The sequence below is a fragment of the Loxodonta africana genome, chromosome 3 (genome assembly GCF_030014295.1).
Source record: "Loxodonta africana isolate mLoxAfr1 chromosome 3, mLoxAfr1.hap2, whole genome shotgun sequence".
Lineage (NCBI taxonomy): Eukaryota > Metazoa > Chordata > Mammalia > Proboscidea > Elephantidae > Loxodonta > Loxodonta africana.
The window spans coordinates 165,327,582-165,348,643 of NC_087344.1; positions in this window are offsets into that span (position 1 = coordinate 165,327,582).

The following is a 21,062-nucleotide window of genomic DNA, read 5'->3' on the forward strand; positions in this document are numbered from 1 at the left end:
GACTGGTCTTGGAGCGGGGAGAGCAGTGTCCCAGCCGGGGAGCCGTCCCGCTGAGATTTTGGCGAAAGCGGGGGGGGGTGTGAGCGCGAGGTCCAATTATATTTCCCTGAATTGACCCAGGGGGCAGGCCCACCTGGTTGTGCAGGTGACGCCCACCCAGTTCGCACGAGCGGTGCAGCGCACCGGAGGGAGAAGTCCCCGGGAGGAAGTGACTGGTCTCGGAGTGGGGAGAGTAGCGTCCCAAACGGGGAGCCGTCCCGCCCGGATTTTGGCGGACGGGGGCAGAGCATGAACGCGGTGATCAGCTCTATATTCTGTGGTGCTACACTCCTAGCTCTCTGATCCCTCCCCCACCCTCCCCAGTCGGCTCCATTAACCTCCGAATACCCTGAGCCAGAGGGAGAATTCAGATAGGGATCCGACTGCATTTTTTTTAGCTGATTACCTGGAAAATCTAGTTTCCCAGTGATGGCTCAGAGACAGCAGTCCATATCAAACCACATAAAGAAACAGACCATGACAGCTTCTCCAACCCCCCAAACAAAAGAATCAAAATCTTTCCCAAATGAAGATACAATCCTGGAATTATCAGATACAGAATATAAAAAACTAATTTACAGAATGCTTAAAGATATCACAAATGAAATTAGGATAAATGCAGAAAAAGCCAAGAAACACACTGATAAAACTGTTGAAGAACTCAAAAAGATTATTCAAGAACATAGTGGAAAAATTAATAAGTTGCAAGAATCCATAGAGAGACAGCATGTAGAAATCCAAAAGATTAACAATAAAATTACAGAATTAGATAACGCAATAGGAAGTCAGAGGAGCAGACTCGAGCAATTAGAATGTAGACTGGGACTTCTGGAGGACCAGGGAATCAACACCAACATAGCTGAAAAACAATCAGATAAAAGAATTTAAAAAAATGAAGAAACCCTAAGAATCATGTGGGACTCTATCAAGAAGGATAACTTGGGAGTGATTGGAGTCCCAGAACAGGGAGGGGGGACAGAAAACACAGAGAAAATAGTTGAAGAACTCCGGACACAAAACTTCCCTGACATCATGAAAGACGAAAGGATATCTATCCAACATGCTCATCGAACCCCATTTAAGATTGATCCAAAAAGAAAAACACCAAGACATATTATCATCAAACTTGCCAAAAACAAAGACAAACAGAAAATTTTAAAAGCAGCCAGGGAGAAAAGAAAGGTTTCCTTCAAGGGAGAATCAATAAGAATAAGTTCAGACTACTGAGCAGAAACCATGCAGGCAAGAAGGGAATGGGACGACGTATACAGAGCACTGAAGGAGAAAAACTGCCAACCAAGGATCATATATCCAGCAAAACTCTCTCTGAAATATGAAGGAGAAATTAAGATATTTACAGATAAACACAAGTTTAGAGAATTTGCAAAAACTAAACCAAGACTGCAAGAAATGCTAAAGGAGATTGTTTGGCCTGATGACCAATAATATCAGGTACCAGCACAATACAAGGTCACAAAACAGAATGTCCTGATATCAACGCAACTCAAATAGGGAAAGCACAAAAACAAACAAATTAAGACTAATTCTAAAAAAATAAATAAATAAACAAAATAATACACATAACCGGAAATCAAAAGATAAACGATCACAATAATCAAAAAGAGGGACTAAATATAGGAGGCATTGAACTGCCAGATGGAGACTGATACAAGGCGATATAGAACGATACAAGTTAGGTTTTTACTTAGAAAAACAGGGGTAAATAATAAGGTAACCACAAAAAGGAATATCAATTCCATAACTCAAGAAAAAAGCCAAGAAAAACGTAACGACTCAACAAACACAAAGTTAAACATTATGAAAATGAGGATCTCACAAGCTACTAAGAAAAACGTCTCAGCACAAAAAAACATGTGGAAAAATGAAATGGCCAACAACACACATGAAAAGGCATCAAAATGACAGCACTAAAAACTTATTTATCTATAATTACGCTGAATGTAAATGGACTAAATGCACCAATAAAGAGACAGAGAGTCACAGACTGGATAAAGAAACACGATCCATGTATATGCTGCCTACAAGAGACACACCTTAGACTTAGAGACACAAACAAACTAAAACTCAAAGGATGGAAAAAAATATATCAAGCAAACAATAAGCAAAAAAGAAGAGGAGTAGCAATAATAATTTTTGACAAAATAGACTTTAGACTTAAATCCGCCACAAAGGATAAAAAAGGACACTATATAATGATAAAAGGGACAATTGATCAGGAAGACATAACCATATTAAATATTTATGCACCCAATGACAGGGCTGCAAGATACATAAATCAAATTTTAACAGAACTGAAAACTGAGATAGACACCTCCACAATTATAGTAGGAGACTTCAACACACCACTTTCGGAGAAGGACAGGACATCCAGTAAGAAGCTCAATAGAGACACGAAAGACCTACTTACAACAATCAACCAACTTGACCGTATTCACTTATACAGAACTCTCCACCCAATTGCTGCAAAATATACTTTTTTTTCTAGCGCACATGGAACATTCTCTAGAATAGACCACATATTAGGTCATAAAACAAATCTTTGCAGAATCCAAAACATAGAAATACTACAAAGCATCTTCTCAGACCACAAGGCAATGAAACTAGAAATCAATAACAGAAAAACTAGGGAAAAGAAATCAAATACTTGGAAAATGAACAATACCCTCCTGAAAAAAGACTGGGTTATAGAAGACATCAAGGAGGGAGTAAGGAAATTCATAGAAAGCAATGAGAATGAAAACACTTCCTATCAAAACCTCTGGGACACAGCAAAAGCAGTGCTCAGAGGCCAATTTATATCGATAAATGCACACATACAAAAAGAAGAAAGAGCCAAAATCAGAGAACTGTCCCGACAACTTGAACAAATGAAAAGTGAGCAACAAAAGAACCCATCAGGCACCAGAAGAAAACAATTAATAAAAATTAGAGCTGAACTAAATGAATTAGAGAACAGAAAAACAATTGAAAGAATTAACAAAGCCAAAAGCTGGTTCTTTGAAAAAATTAACAAAATGGATAAACCATTGGCTAGACTGACTAAAGAAAAACAGGAAAGGAAACAAATAACCCGAATAAGAAACGAGAAGGACCACATCACAACAGAGCCAAATGAAATTAAAAGAATCATTTCATATTACTACGTAAAATTGTACTCTAACAAATTTGAAAACCTAGAAGAAATGGATAAATTCTTGGAAAAACACTACCTACCTAAACTAACACATTCAGAAGTAGAACAACTAAATAGACCCGTAACAAAAAAAGAAATTGAAACGGTAATCAAAAAACTTCCAACAAAAAAAAGTCCTGGCCCGGACGGCTTCACTGCAGAGTTCTACCAAACCTTCAGAGAAGACTTAACACCACTACTACTGAAGGTATTTCAAAGCATAGAAAAAGACGGAATACTACCCAGCTCGTTCTATGAAGCTACCATCTCCCTGATACCAAAACCAGGTAAAGACATTACAAAAAAAGAAAATTATAGACCTATATCCCTCATGAACATAGATGCAAAAATCCTCAACAAAATTCTAGCCAATAGAATCCAACAACACATCAAAAAAATAATTCACCCTGATCAAGTGGGATTTATACCAGGTATGCAAGGCTGGTTTAATATCAGAAAAACCATTAATGTAATCCATCACATAAATAAAACAAAAGATAAAAACCACATGATCTTAAGAATAGATGCAGAAAAGGCATTTGACAAAGTTCAACACCCATTTATGATAAAAACTCTTACCAAAATAGGAATTGAAGGAAAATTCCTCAACATAATAAAGGGCATCTATGCAAAGCCAACAGCCAATATCACTCTAAATGGAGAGAACCTGAAAGCATTTCCCTTGAGAACGGGAACCAGACAAGGATGCCCTTTATCACCGCTCTTATTCAACATTGTGCTAGAAGTCCTAGCCAGGGCAATTAGGCTAGACAAAGAAATAAAGGGTTTAGATCGGTAAGGAGGAAGTAAAGCTAGCACTATTTGCAGCTGACATGAGCGTATACATGGAAAACCCTAAGGAATCCTCCAGAAACCTACTGAAACTAATAGAAGAGTTTGGAAGAGTCTCAGGTACATACAAAAATCACTTGGATTCCTGTACATCAACAAAAAGAACACCAAAGAGGAAATAACCAAATCAATACCATTCACAGTAGCCCCCAAGAAGATAAAATACTTAGGAATAAATCTTACCAAGGATGTAAAAGACCTATACAAAGAAAACTATAAGACTCTGCTACAAGAAATTCAAAAGGACATACTTAAGTGGAAAAACATACCCTGCTCATGGATAGGAAGACTTAACATAGTAAAAATGTCGATTCTACCAAAAGCCATCTATACATATAACTCGCTTCCGATCCAAATTCCAATGTCATATTTTAAGGGGATAGAGAAACAAATCACTAATTTCATATGGAAGGGAAAGAACCCCCAGATAAGCAAAGCATTACTGAAAAAGAAGACGAAAGTGGGAGGCCTCACTCTACCTGATTTCAGAACCTATTATACAGCTACAGTAGTCAAAACAACCTGGTACTGGTACAACACCAGGCACATAGACCAATGGAACAGAATTGAGAACCCAGATTTAAATCCATCCATGTATGAGCAGCTGATATTTGACAAAGGACCAGTGTCAGTCATTTGGGGAAATGATAGTCTTTTTGACAAATGGTGCTGGCATAACTGGATATCCATTTGCAAAAGAATGAAACAGGACCCATACCTCACACCATGCACAAAAACTAACTCCAAGTGGATCAAAGACCTAAACATAAAGACTAAAACGATAAAGATCATGGAAGAAAAAATAGGATCAACCCTAGGAGCCCTAATACAAGGCATAAACAGAATACAAAACATTACCAAAAATGATGAAGAGAAACCCGATAACTGGGAGCTCCTAAAAATCAAACACCTATGCTCATCTAAAGACTTCACCAAAAGAGTAAAAAGACCACCTACAGATTGGGAAAGAATATTCAGCTATGACATCTCAGACCAGCGCCTGATCTCTAAAATCTACATGATTCTGTCAAAACTCAACCACAAAAAGACAAACAACCCAATCAAGAAGTGGGCAAAGGATATGAACACACATTTCACTAAAGAAGATATTCAGGCAGCCAACAGACACATGAGAAAATGCTCCCGATCATTAGCCATTAGAGAAATGCAAATTAAAACTACGATGAGATTCCATCTCACACCAACTAGGCTGGCATTAATCCAAAAAACACAAAATAATAAATGTTGGAGAGGCTGCGGAGAGATTGGAACTCTCATACACTGCTGGTGGGATTGTAAAATGGTACAACCACTTTGGAAATCCATCTGGCGTTATCTTAAACAGAAATAGAACTACCATACAACCCAGAAATCCCACTCCTCGGAATATACCCTAGAGATACAAGAGCCTTCACACAAACAGATATATGCACACCCATGTTTATTGCAGCTGTGTTTACAATAGCAAAAAGCTGGAAGCAACCAAGATGTCCGTCAACGGATGAATGGGTAAATAAATTGTGGTATATTCACAGAATGGGATACTACGCATCGATAAAGAACAGTGACAAATCTCTCAAACATTTCATAACATGGAGGAATCTGGAAGGCATTATGCTGAGCGAAATGAGTCAGTTGCAAATGGACAAATATTGTATAAGACCACTATTATAAGATCTTGAGAAATAGAAAAAATGGAGAACACATACTTTTGTGGTTACAAAGGGGGGAGGGAGGGAGGGAGGAAGAGGGCTTTTTATTGATCAATCTGTAGATAAGAACTGCTTTGGGTGAAGGGAAAGACAACACTCAATACAAGGAAGGTCAGCCTAATTGGACTGGACTAAAAGCAAAGAGGTTTCCGGGATAAAATGAATGCTTCAAAGGTCAGCGGAGCAGGGGCCGGGGTCTGGGGAACTTGGTTTGAGAGGACTTCTAAGTCAATGGGCAAAATAATTGTATTATGAAAACATTCTGCATCCCACTTTGAAATGTGGCGTCTGGGGTCCTAAATGCCAACAAGCGGCCATCTAAGATACATCAATTGGTCTCAACCCACCTGGAGCAAAGGCAAAGGAAGAACACCAAGGTCACACGACAACTAAGAACCCAAGAAACAGAAAGGGCCACATGAACCAGAGACCTACATTATCCTGAGACCAGAAGAACTAGTTGGTGCCCTGCCACAATCGATGTCTGCCCTGTCAGGGAGCACAACAGACAACTCCTGAGGGAGCAGGAGACCAATGGGATACAGACCCCAAATTCTCATGAAAAGACCATACCTAATGGTATGACTGTAACTAGAGGAATCCCAGAGACAATGCTCCCCAGAACTTCTGATGGCACAGGACAGGAGCCATCCCCGAAGACAATGCATCAGGCATGAAAAGGACTGGTCAGTGGGGGGGAGAGAGATGCTGATGAAGAGTGAGCCAATTAAATCAGGTGGACACTGGAGAGTGTGTTGGCAACTCTTGACTGGAGGGGGGATGGGAAGATAGAGAGAGAGGGAAGATGGCAAAATTGGCACGAAACGAGAGACTGAAAGGGCTGACTCAATAGGGGGAGAGCAAGTGGGAGAAGGGAGTAAGATGTATGTAAACCTACATGTGACAGACTGATCGGAATGGTAAATGTTCACTTGAAGCTTAATAAAAATTAATTAAAAAAATTATAAGGAAGAAATTTTTGGACCTGTGAATACTGAGACGTTTTCACCATTAGGCCTGCAGTAAAGGAAACAATAAAGGAGATTCTTCAGGCAAAAGGAAAAGGATCCTAGCGGTAATATTGCAAATTTGGAAAGAATAAATAGAAATAGAATGGAAAAATAAATTGATAAGTCTATATTACGGTTGATTGTATAAGACAATAATAGTATCCTCTGAGTTCTGAAACACGTAGAATTAAAATACATTTAAAATTCACCTAAATCAGAAGAGGGATAAATGGAGTTAAAGTGTTTGATATTTGAAGTGAATAGAAGATTTTGATTTTAATAAGTCAAGGGAAATGTGCTGTAACTTTTTTGGGACCTCTAAAATATTAGCAAAATAATACATAATTAAAAGCTAATGACTGAGAAAAACCACCAAAACCAAACCCATTTTCACTGAGCCAATTCTAACTCATAGCAACCCTATAAGGTAGAGGAGAACTGCCCCTTAGGGTTTCCAAGGAGCAGCTGGTAGATTTGAACTGCTGACCTTTTGGTTAGCAACCAAGCTTTTTAACCCCTGTGCTGGGGAAAGGCAGTAATAAAAAACACTTATGCCAAAAGAAGGAAAGAAGACTGAAAAAGTAACAGTATAGGTGAGATAAATAGAGGATATACCTATGGTTCATAGATTTAAATCCAAGTAAATCTGTAATTATATTAAATATGAACAATAAACTCTGGAATTAAAAGGTGAAAGCTGCAATTCAATAATAGAAAGACAAATAATGTGATAAAAATGAGCAAAGAACTTGATGAATCATTTCACAAAGGAAGATAATGGAATGGCCCATAAATATGTGCAAAAGTGTTCAACATCATCAGTCATCATCGAAATACAAATCAAAACAATGAGACACCACTAATATTTACTAAAACGGCTAAAATTTTAAAGACATATCACCAACGTTAGGATGTGATGTAACAAAAATTTGAATACATTGCCGATTGGGAGTGAGAAGTAGTACAACCATTTTGGAGAAGCTGTTTGGCAGTTTCTCATAAAATTAAATATGATGTGACAATTCCACTCCTAGGTGTTTACTCAAGAGCGATGAAAATATATACCCAGAAAAAGACTTATATAAAAATGTTCACAGCAGCTTTGTTAATAATAGCCTAAAACTGGAAACAATCCAAATGTCCATCAACAGGAAAATGGATAAACAAATTGTGATATATTAATGTAATCAAATACAGCTCAACAATTAAAAGTGACAAACTGCTGACACACAGAACATTAATGATCTTCAAAAATATTATGCTGAAATAAGCCAGAGACAAAATAATACATATGAATTCCATAAATATAAAGTTCTACAACAGGTGAACTAATCTAATGTGAAAAATATTAGAACATTGGTCACCTCTGGTGAAGGTTCAACTTGAAAGGGGCATGAAAGAATATTTCTTGCATAACTAGAATAATTTAAAAAGGGTTATAGTATGTGTAATGTCAAAATTCATCAACCTGAACACTTATAACTTGTATATTCACTTTCTGTAAATTTTATCCCCTTCCCCCAAATATCTCTAAACAATTATAGAACTCTAGAAAATAAGAATTTCATTCTACTTGGATTAACAATCAATGCCCATGGAAGCAGCAGTCAAGAAATCAAATGATGTACTGCATTGGGCAAATCTGCTGCAAAAGACCTCTTTACAAGTTTCAAAAGCAAAGATGTCACCTTGGCTACTAAGGTGTGCCTGACCAAAGCCATGGTCTTTTCAATTGCCTCATCTGCATGTGGAACCTAGACAATAAAAAAGGAAGACAGAAGAAGAAATGATACCTTTGAGTTATGGTGTTGTTGAAGAATATTGATTATATCACAGGGTTCTAGAAGAATGAACAAATCAATCTTAGAAGAAATACAACCAGAATACTCCTTAGAAGGGAAGACAGCAAGATTTCAGCTCACTTACTTTGGACTTGTCATCAGGAAAGACCAATTGCTAGAAAAGGATATAATGTTTGGTCAAGTAGAGGATCAGCAAAAAAAGAGGAAATCCCTCAATGAGATATATTGACACAATAGCCTCAACAGTGGGCTCAGACATATCAAAGATCATGGAGATGGTACAGGACCAAGTAATGTTTTGTTCTGTTGTATAAAAGGTTGCCATGAGTCAGAGCCCAGTTGACAGCAACTGACAATAACAACAAAATTGTATATGAAGGGGTCATAGAAGAAATCATATTGGAAATTGGAATCCAATTTGAATGGAATCTAAATATAAATGCTACATATCAAAACATGTATGTTCCAAATAAAGCTGTGTTGAGATGGAAATTGATAGCTCTCAATACATTTATTAGAAAATCAATTATTTAAACACTGATTTCAAGAACATAGAAAAAGAATAGCAAATGAAATCAAAAGAAATTATAAGGAAATTCAGATAAAAAGAAAAAATCATGAAATAGAAAGCAGATAAAATAGAGAAAAATGAACAAAACCAAAACTTGCTTCTTTGAAAATGCTAATAGAATTGATAAACGTTTGGAGAAACTGATTAAAAAAAAAAAGAAGGTACAAATTACTAATATCAGGAATAAAAATGAGTGACATTAATACACAAAAACATTAAAATGATAATAAGAGAGGTAACCTGGGAAGATGGTGGCATGACCAGATCTAGGTTATAATCCTTTCCACACTGACACCAATAAACACAGCAAGAAATCTGTGCTCGGCCCTGAGGGACTCTGGGAAAGGGAAAGCAGTGGGGACTCCAAGACAGACATGAGTCAAGAAATAAAGAATCTCATATGGTAAGAAAACCACTTTTCTCTTTGTCCCTGCCCGTCTCCCTCCCAGCACTGTGAATTGTTGTCTGCTCGATGGCACTAGTTTTTTTTTTTTTTTTTTACACACTACACACTATAGAAACCACATCTGCAGCTGAGCCTGCTCCCTTAGCCAATATACTATATGCCTGTGCACAGGGAATGGCTCCCAGCTCCATCTCTGAAATCAACAAGACAGATCTCCTTGAGGGTCTGTTTGGGGTGTGCCTACCTCTCCTCATCTTGGTGCACAGACTGTCGGCTGTTGCAGAATATGGAAATGGTGCCAGCAAAGGAGCCTTCTTCCCCAGCCAACACACTGCCTATCTATACACAGGGAAAAGCCCTCAGCTTCAGCCCTGAAATCAACAAGACAGATCTCCCTGGGGATCAGTTCAGGATATGCCCACCTCATCCCCTCCCAGCACTGAGAAAAGCCTGCCTGTGCTCACCCTAATCTCCAGTTCCAAGATCCGTGGGCCTGCCCAGACTTAGACAAGAACAGAGGGTATCCCCACAGCCCCACCAGAGGTCTTTTGATGTGGGCATGGAAACAGCCCACACAGCAGGGAAGGAGAAAGGAGATTGTACGCCCTGATGGACAGACTGATTAGTACATGTTCTCTGTTAGAATTAATTGTCCGCACTGATGGACAGACATAGAGCCCTGGTGGCGCAAACGTTAAGAGCTATGGCTGCTAACCAAAAGTTAGGCAGTTCAAACCCCCAGCTGCTACTTGGAAACCCTATGGGGCAGTTCTACTCTGTCTTATAGGGTCACTGTGAGTTCTACCCCTGTCCTATAGAGTTGTTATGAATCAAAATTGACTTGATGGCAATGAGTAATGGGTGGACAGACTGATGAGTGTGTTTTCTCTGTTCTGGTTAAAGCCCATTGCCGTCAAGTCGATTTCAACTCATAGCAACCCTACAGGATGGGGTAGGACTTCCCCATAGGGTTTCCAAGGAGTGCCTAGTGGATTTGAGCTGCCGACCTTTTGGTTAGCAGCCGTAGCTCTTAACCACTATGCCAGGGCTTCCCTTTTCTGTTTGGGAGACCCTAAAAACAGAAATCTTGTATGGACTTTTAAAATCGTGGTTAATGCACAGAGGGAAAGTCACCAGAGAGAAAGAGAGTGGTATGCAAAGCCTGAAGACCTGCCCTAAGAGTTTCTTAAGAAAGTAGTCCTGTCAAAAACACCAAATACTGGGACAACTGAGAAAGCTAACACCCTCTAAAATTCTAATGTCCTGCCTTTAACAAAAAAAAAATCGCAAAACACGCAAAGAAAATAGAAATGATAGCCCATTCAAGTGAACTAGACAAAAGGAGAGGAATCGTTTCTACGGAAGCCTGAATACTAAACAGAATGAAATAATGGAATACAATAATATTAAGCAAGCTCAAAGATTAAAGGAAAACACACACAAAGAACAACGGAAATCAGGAAAGTGATACATGAAAAAATGAGAAATTAAAAAAAAAAAAACAGTAACGAGAAACCAAGGGAAAATACTGGCACTGAAAAACTGAAATAAGAAACAAAATGGAAGAATTTAATAATAGATTTGATAAGGAAGAAGAAAGACTCAATGACCTACAGGACAAGGTAGTTTAAATTAAGAGGCTGAAGAGCAAAATGTAAGGAGGTTCAAGACATCTGAGCACAGTTTAATGGAATTATGGTACAATATCAAGCAAACCAATGTACACACCATGGGAATCCTAGAAGAAAATGAGAGGGAGAAAGGAACAGAAAGAATACTTGAAAGTTAAAGGCAGAAAGTTTCCCAAATCTTACAAAAGACATGAACCTACAAATCCAAGAAGCTCAATCAACTAACTTCAAGTAGGATAAACCCAAAGACATATACATCTAGACACATTATTATCAAGCTCTCAAAAACTTAAGAGAGAATACTGAAATCAGTGAAAGAGAAAAGGACAGTCACATATAAAGGATCCCCAATAAGAATAAACGCTGATTTCGCCTCCGAAACCTTGAAAGTCAGAAGACAATGAAACGACATATTTAAAGTGCCAAAAGAAAAGAACTATCAACCAAGAATACTATATCAGTGAAACTGTCCTTCAAGAATGAGGGTGAAATTAAGACATTCCGTTAAACAAAAGCTGAGAATGTTCATATCCACCAGATCAGCCCTACAAGAAATGCTAAAGAGAATCATTCAGATGGAAAAGACTAGAAAGTAAATGGAAGCTATAAGTAGAAAGAAAGATCTCCATTAAAGGTAATTGCATGGGTAAGTATAACGGCAAGTCAAGGTATTTTTGCTTGATAATTCTAGTTGTTATATCCTTCATGCTTTATAATGACAAATGTATGAAAATAATTATAAATGTATGTTACAGGGCACATGATGTATAAAGATGTAACTGGTGACAGCAACAACTTAAACAGGGGGAGGGGAGAAGATGAACAATGTATGTCTGGAGTTTTTCTATGTTATTGACGTTAACTTCAGGTTGTTATAAATGCATGACATTAAATGTAATATTTATTGTAACCACAAAGAAAATGTCTAAAAAATACACACAAAGGAAAGAAGAGGAACAAAATGGCTCACTACAAAAAAGCAACAAAACACAGAAGTTAGCAGTATTAGAAGAAATAACGGAGAAAGAAGGTATAAGACACACAAAAACAACAGACTGAGGAGGAAAATTATATACTCATGTCAATTGATGCAGAAAAAGCATTTGACAAAATCCAATGCTTATTATGGGAAAAGTTTCAGCAAACTAGAGATAGAAGGAAACTTCCTCAACTTTTTTTTTTTCATTGTGTTTTATGTGAAAGTTTACAATTCAAGTCAGTCTCTCAAACAAAAACTTATACACACCTTGCTATGTAACCCTAGCTGCTCTCCCTGTAAAGTGACGGCACACTTCCTCTCCACCCTGTATTCCCTATGTCCATTCAACCAGCTCCTATTGCCCTCTGCCTTCTTATCTCACCTCCAGACAGGAGCTGCCCACATAGTTTCATGTGTCTACTTGAGTGAAGAAGCTCACTCCTCACCAGTATTATTTTCTGTCTTAGTCCAGTCCAATCTCTGTCTGAAGAGTTGGCTTCGGGAATGGTTCCAGTCTTGGGCTAACAGAGGGCCCCGGGGGCCATGACCTCTGCGGTCCCTCCAGTCTTATTCAGACCATCAAATCTTGTCTTTTTACGAAAATTTGAGGTCTGCATCCCACTGTTCTCCTACTCCATCAGGGATTCTCTGTTGTGTTGCATGTCAGGGCAGTCATCGATGGCACCTGGGCTCCATCTAGTTCTTCCAGTTTCAGGCTGATGGAGTCTCTGGTTTATGTGGCCCTTCTGTCTCTTGGGCTCATACATACCTTGTATCTTTGGTGTTCTTCATTCTTCTTTGCTCCAGGTGGGTTGAGACCAACTGATGCATCTTAGATGGCTGCTTGCTAGCATTCAACTGGCTCGCCAGATACAGGGAGAGAAAGCTTAAGTGAAAGGCAGTTTTTATGATGTTTTGTAGTAAATTCTGTAAAATACTTAGGTTTAATTTGTGACTTTTTTGGTAAGAAACTGTTTACAATATGTTGTATTTGTACTTAAGTCATTCTGTCTTTTACTCAGGACGAATGTGAAAAGTGACTTTTTATAGACCTCAGTGATGTGAGCATTGTTGGTCAGGAGTCACAAGTTGCCAATATGTAGAAGGGATGAGTGATATTTCTTCTCATGATGCATGTTTCTGTACGTTAGTGACTTGTTGAGTAGCTATTGTTGTTGTTGTTAGGTACCATCCAGTTGGTTCCAACTCACAGTGACTCTATGTGCAACAGAATGAAGCATTGCCCAGTCCTGAGCCATCTTCACAGTAGTTGTTATGCTTCAGCTCCTTGTTTAAGCCGCTGTGTCAAGCCATCTCATTGAGAGTCTTCCTGTTTTTTGCTGACCGTCTGCTATACCTAGCATGATATCCTTCTTCAGGGACTGATCCCTCTTGATAACACGTCCAAAGTGTGTGAGGTGAAGTCTCGCCATCCTTGCTTCTAATGAGCATTCTGGCTGTACTATTTCTAAGACAGATTTTTTTCATTCTTCTGGCAGTTTATCGTATATTCAATATTCTTCACCAACACCATAATTTAAAGGCATCAATTCTTCTTCAGTCGTCCTTATTCATTGTCCAGCTTTCGCATGCATATGAGGTGATGGAAAACATCATAGCTTGGGTCAGGTGCACCTTAGTCCTTAAAGTGACGTCTTTTATTTTTAACACTTTAAAGAGGTCTTTTGCAGCAGATTTGCCATAACAGAGATTTCCATGTTGTGGAAACACGTGCTGCCCTTCATTAAAAAGGAAGATGATTCTGAGGGCAAAGCCATGACCCCAGAGAGCAGAGTTGCAAGCCCACAGGGCAGAAGTGTCAGCCCATAGGGCATAACTGTTAGCACATATGGCACAGCTCTGAACCACAGAGAATTATTTCCGGGCATTGAAACCTAATGGTGTTTGCCCCGTTGGATTTCAAAAGTCCTTGGGATCAGTGACTTCTTTTTTCCTTCCACTATTTTGCCTTTTTACCTGGAACGTCTATAACTGTTATCCTATGCCTATCTCACCACTGCATTTTGGGAGAAGATAACTTGTTTCTTGAACTTCACAGGTTTACAGATGGAGGGGAATTGTACACAGGATGGATTATATTCAAAGCCTCACCAATACCTAATTTAGATGATTTAGAGAATGAGATTTGAAATGTTTTAGCAAATGAGACTTAGATGAAATTTGGACTTGGGTTAATGCTATAATGGATTGAGATCTGGGGGATTCTTGGGATGGAGTGAATGTATTTTGAATGTGGGATGGATGTCAATTAAGTTAGACTGTGGTAGGCAGAATAGTGGCTTCACAAAGACGCCCATGCCATAATCCTCAGAACCAGTGGATATGTTACCTTACGTGGCAAAAGAAACTTTGCAGACGTGATCAAGTTAAGGATCTTAAGATGGAGAGACTATCCTAGATCATCCAGGTTGGCCCAGTGTAATCACAAGAACCCTTATGAAAGAAAGAGGCAGGCAATACAGTTAGAATGAGAGAGAGGTTCGAAGATGCTACACTGATGACTTTGAAAATGGAAGAAGTGACCACAAGCTAAGGAATTCAGGCGGTATCTAGAAGCTGGAAAGACAAAGAAATGGATTCTCCTTTAGAACCGTCAGAAGAATGCAGTCCTATTGACGCCTCGATTTTACTGAGAGAAACCCATTTCAGACATCTGACTTCTGGAACTGTGAGATAATAAATTTTTGTTGTTTTAAGTCACTAAGTTTGTGGTCATTTGTTAGAGCAGCAATAGGAAACTAACACATACAGTATTTGAAATCAAGAATTTCTTGGAATGGCTGTATAGCAAACTATACACAGAAGAAAGGATTAATAAACCTGAGGGAAGTCAATAGGAATTGAAGCACAGGGAGAAAAAAGAATTAAAAATAGAACATAGGCCAGAGATTTGTGAGATAAGATAAAATAATTTACTAACGTGTAATTTGGTTTAAAATTGGAAAAAAAGTGCATGGTGGGTTGTATCCTTTCCCCTTACTTATTAAATCTGTATTCTGATCAAATACTCCAAGAAGCTGGATTATATGAAGAAGAAGGTGGCATAAAGATTGGAGGTTATGTGCAGATGACACAACCCTGGTTGCTGAAAATGAAGATGACTTGGAGCACTTACTTACTGATGAAGCACTTACTACAGCTTTCAGTATGGATTATACCTGAACATGAAGAAAACGAAAATCCTCATAACTAGACTGATAAACAATACAATGATAGGGGATAAAAAAGAGAAGTTGTCAATAATTTTATTCTACTTGGATCAACAATCAACATCCTGTGAAGCAGCAATCAAGAAATTAAATGATGTATTGCAATGGGGAAATCTGCTGCAAAAAACTATAGTTTTCAAAAGCAAAGATGTCACTTTGATGACTAAGGTGTACCTCACCCAAGCCATCTTCTTCAACTGTCTCATCTGCATATGAAAGCTGGACAATGGAAAAAGAAGAAAGAAGAATTGATGCATTCAAATTGTGGTGCTGGCGAAGAATATTGAATATATCATGTACTGCCAGAAGAATGAACAAAGCAGTCTTAGAAGAAATACAACCAGAATGCTTCTTAGAAGTGAGGATGGCCAGATTTCAGCTCACTTATTTTGGACTTGTCATCAGGAAAGACCAATCACTAGAAAAGGACATCATGTTTGGTAAAGTAGACCGTCAGTGAAAATGAAGGAAGCCCTCAATGAGATGAATGACACAATAGCCTCCACAATGGACACAGACACACCAACAATCATGAATACGGCACAGGATCAGGCAACATTTTGTTCTGTTATTCATAAGGTCATTATTCATAAAAACAAAAAACTAAACCCACTGCCATCGAGTCGATTCTGACTCACAGCGACCCTATAGGACAAAGTAGAACGGCCCCATAGAGTTTCCAAGGGACACCTGGTGGATTCGAATTGCTGACCTCCTGGCTAGCAGCCATAGCACTTAACAACTACGCCACCAGGGTTTCCCCATTATTCATAAGTTGGAGCCAACTTGATGGCAACTAACAACAGCAATAAAAATGTGTAATTGTAATCCCAGAAGGAAAGGAAAGAATGGGCAGAAGAAATATTTAAAAACAGTTAATAATTTTCCAGAATTTTTGAAATGTTATTAACCAGCCGTGTTATTTATCAATTTATTGCCTTAATGTACCTTTAATATATGCTCTGTGATAGACAACAGAATTCCTTTAACCATTTCACCTTTAAATGAGCACAATATTAATCTTTCACAGTAGAGGGAATGGGGGGCATTGCAAGAGGAAGGGTCTCTCCTGTTATTTCTGGAGTGGGCTGGGATTTGGCAGTGTTGGTGTGAGGCTATTAAATAGAGCACTGCCCTAGTCGTGGTCCCAGAATGTGGTCACTCTGTGACTTTTTAGCCTCAGCCTGCAATAACATTTCCACAGCCCTCTCAACATGAAAATCAGAACCCCTGAATGGTTCACATACCTTGAAGGCCTCTTGCCTGTGCCAGAGCCCAGACTTCCTCTGTAAGTCCCTGCATGGGGTGTGTACAGCTGCCTGTGGCCCCTGGAGTCCACACAGACCTGCTTCTTTTAACTTCTATACTCATAACTTCCTGCGCCTTCTAGTACCCAAACTTCCATGTGAATTCATGCCACTGGTTGCTGATTGTCAGGCCCCCCGCCTAAACTCAACGGTTACTTAGGCAGCTTGCCTAGCAACTTCAGACAAATTCTGGCCTGGAAAAATAAACTTTTCTGCTATTTAGTGGGCTGAAATACATTTTCCCCAATGAGGTCTGAACCCCTTTCAACTTTGTCATTTCTTGGATACTCTTCCTTAGCCCTAAGGGTGCCATATAGAATTTTCTGATACCTCATAGTTAATCTTTTATCATATTTAATATTGTTTATATTAAATTCCCCCTGTTTAAACTATCGTGTGATTTCTATCTTCTCATTGGACCCAGACTTCTGTACCCACAGATCCAAGAAGCTTTGCAAACCTAACTAATGAATGCAAAAAAAAAGGGCAAAATACCTAGTCACGTAAATTCAAACTGATGAAAAAAAAAGATAATGAGAAAGATCTTTATAGCATTGAGAGAAAGAAAGACACGTTACATTCATGGGACAGCAGTAAAAATAAGGAATATCTTCCTAACAGAAACAAAGGAATCCAGAAAATTATAGGATTGACATATTTTAAGTGCTTTAAGTAAAAATCTGTAAACCTAGAATTCTAAATACAGAAGAAAAAAATGTTTAAAAAATGAAGGCAAAGTAAAGACATTTTCAGACAAGTAAAACTGAAAAATTTTTTTGCCAGAAGACCGACTTTACAAACAAAAATAAAGGAAATTCTTACACTGAAGTGAAATCATTACAGATAGACACTCATATCAACAGAAAAGAAGCCCACTGGAAAAGATTAAGTATATGGGTATATATAATACTCGGAAACCCTGTTGGCGTAGTGGTTAAGAGCTTCAGCTGCTGACCAAAAGGTTGGCAGTTCGAATCCACCAGGCGCTCCTTGGCAACTCAATGCGAAAGTTCTACTCTGTCCTGTAGGGTCACTATGAGTTGGAATCTACTCAATGGCAAGGGATTTGGTTTTTGGTTTATACAATACTTTCAAAAATGTAAACCCTATTGAATGTTTAAAACAACTGTTATAATAATGATTTATGGAGTTAATAACAAATAAAAAAATATAAAAACAAAAGCACAAAGGGAAGAGGGGTAAATGGAATTTCATTGAAGTAATAATCTTAAATTTTTAAGTGGTAATACTAATTCAATGTAGATTGTGATGAGTTGAGGATACATACTTCATTTCTAGAGTAACTACAAAAATAATATAAAACGGGTTTCCCCTGCTATCCAAAACTAGAGTGTTCTATGAAACTTTTGTAAGCCAAAATGGCATAAAGCGAAGAAGTAATTGTCATCAATTAACACTGGAAAATTTTTTGAGCTTCCCAGACCCCCAGAATAACCTACCAAACCATAACAAATAATACATAAAACCTAAAATTACACTGACATATAGTAAAAGCAGGAATGATATGATAAATAAAGCATAGATGTTCACACATTTCAAAGCTATGGCAGTTTGATGCTGAGATGCTGAGTGTAGCTCCCAGGGAAGGAGCTTGGCCAGGACAGAGACATCCCCTAACTGGGACACAGGCCCTGATGGCTGCTACTCCCTGGGTCACCACTCTTCCTAGCTCCTACATCTGAGAGTGTCCAGCATCTTGGCCTTCCCAGAGGGCCTGCGAGCTGCACCCTGAAGCCCTGGGATGGCCCAGGCTAGGTGGAGATGGGGATGAGGTGAGGTGAGAAGCTGTCTAGGAGGCTGGAGATTGTGGGTCATGTCCCGTCTGGTGCCTGGAGAGAGGGGAGGTGGAAAAAAGGAGTGTGGTGGAGAAGGGTTGTGTTGGAGGAAAAGAAGGAGTCACCGTGTGGAGAAGGCTGCTTGGAGTCCCCCTCACCCCCACCACACTGCCATTTTCCCACTCTCAGGGAGATGTGGCGGGCTCCCAGGCCCCAGGTGGGGCTAATACCACTCTCACTGCTCCAGGTGCCCTCTGCCTCCTTAATGGCTGGCTGCAAAACAAACGTTGAACACTATTTCTGCTTTTCACATTTTATCCTAAAAGCAAAAATCCTCTTCAGATTTCTGTTGGTTAGCAAAAACAGGTACTAGTGTAGGTCTTGTTTTTTGACAAACAAGGCTCCAGGAATTGACAGAATACCAACTGAGATGTTTCCACAAACAGATGCAATACTGGAGGTGCTCCCTTGTCCATGCCAAGAAATTTGGAGATGAGTTGCCTGGCCAACCAACTGGAAGAGATCCATATTTGTGCCCATTCCAAAGAAAAGTGATCCAACAGAATGGGGAAATTATAGAACAATATCATTAATATTACATGCAAATAAAATTTTGCTGAAGATCATTCAAAAGTGGCTGCAGCAGTACATCAACAGGGAACTGTCAGAAATTCAAGCTGGATTCAGAAGAGGACGTGGAACAAGGAATATTATTGCTGATGTCAGAGGGACCTTGGCTGAAAGCAGAGAATAACAGAAAGATGTTTACTTGTGTTTTATTGAATAGGCAAAAGCATTCGACTGTGTAGATCATAACAAATTATGAATAACACTGCAAAAAGTGGGAATTCCAAAACACTTAATTGTGCTCATGCGGAATCTGTACATAAACCAAGAGGCAGTCACTGGAATAGAAAGCAGGATACTGCATGGTTTAAATCAGGAAAGGTGTGTGTCAGGGTCCTGTTCTTTCACCATACTTATTCAATCTGTATCCCCAGCAAATAGTCTGAGAAGCTGGACTATATAAAGAAGAACATGGCATCATGACTGGAAAAAGACCCCCTAACCACCTGCATTATGTGAATGACACAACCTTGCTTGTTGAAAGCAAAGAAGACTCGAAGCAATTACTGATGAAGATCAAAGACTGCAGCCTTCAGTATGGATTACGCCTCAACATAAAGAGAACAAAAATCCTTACAACTGAACCAGTAAGCAACATCATGATAAATGGAGAAAATATTGAAGTTGTCAAGAATTTCATTTTACTGGATCCACAATCAATGTCCATGGAAGCAGCAGTCAAAAAAAAAAAAAATCAAATGATGTGTTGCTTTGGTCAAATCAGCTTCAAAAGATCTCTTTAAAGTGTTAAAAAGCAAAGATGTCACTTTCAGGACTAAGGTGTGCCTAACTCAAGCTATGATGTTTTCCAGTGCCTCATATGTATGTGAAAGCTGGGCAATGAATAAGGAAGACTGAAGAAGAATCGATGCCTTTGGATTATGGTGTTGGCAAAGAATGTTGAATATAGCATGGACTGCCAGAATCTGTTTTGGAAGAAATACAGCCAGAATGCTCCTTAGAAGCGAGAATGACAAGACTTTGACTCAAGTACTTTGGACATGTCATCAGGAGGGACCAGTCCCTGGAGAAGGATATCATGCTTTTAAAGTAGGGGATCAGTGAAAGAAAGGAAGATCCTCGACGATATGGATTGACATGGTGGCTGCAATGATGGGTTCAAGCATAGCAATGATTGTGAAGATGGCGCAGGACTGGGCAGTGTTTCCTGCTGTTGTACACAAGGTCACTATGAGTCAGAACTGACTTGACAGTACGTAACAACAACAACAACATATGTAAGTATGTATGTATGTATGTATATTCTCAGAGAATCCACAAGTTACCAGAGCTAATAAATTAATTCAGCAAAGTTGCAAGATACAAGGTTAACACAAAAATCAAATGTGTTTCTATACACAAGCAATGAGCAATCTGAAAGGAAATTAAGAAAATAATTTCATTTACAATACCATCTAAAAGAATAAAATACCTAGTAATAAATTTAACTACTAAGATGAAAAATTTGTTTGCTGAAAATTATAAAGCATTGCTGAAAGAAATTTAAAAAGATACAAAAGCAACAACAATGAAAAAGAGGAAAAGAAAATATTAAGGAAAAAAGACTCAGCACAGAAAATTAAGTGGAAAAAAGAAACTGTCAACAACACACAACAAGAACAAAAAAAGACATCAAAATGACAGCACTAAACTCATATCTATCAATAATTACACTGAATGTAAATGGACAGATAGTAACAGAATGGATTAAAAAACATGAGCCATTTTTATGCTATTCATCATTGCATTGGAAGTTCTAGGGAGAGCAAATAGACAATAAAAAGAAAAAAAGGCATCCAGCTTCAAAAGTGAATTAGTTTCCTAGGATTGCCACAAAAAAATACCACAAAGTGGTGGCTTGTAAGAAAAGAAATTTATGGTCTTACAGTTCTGGAGGCTGGGAGTCC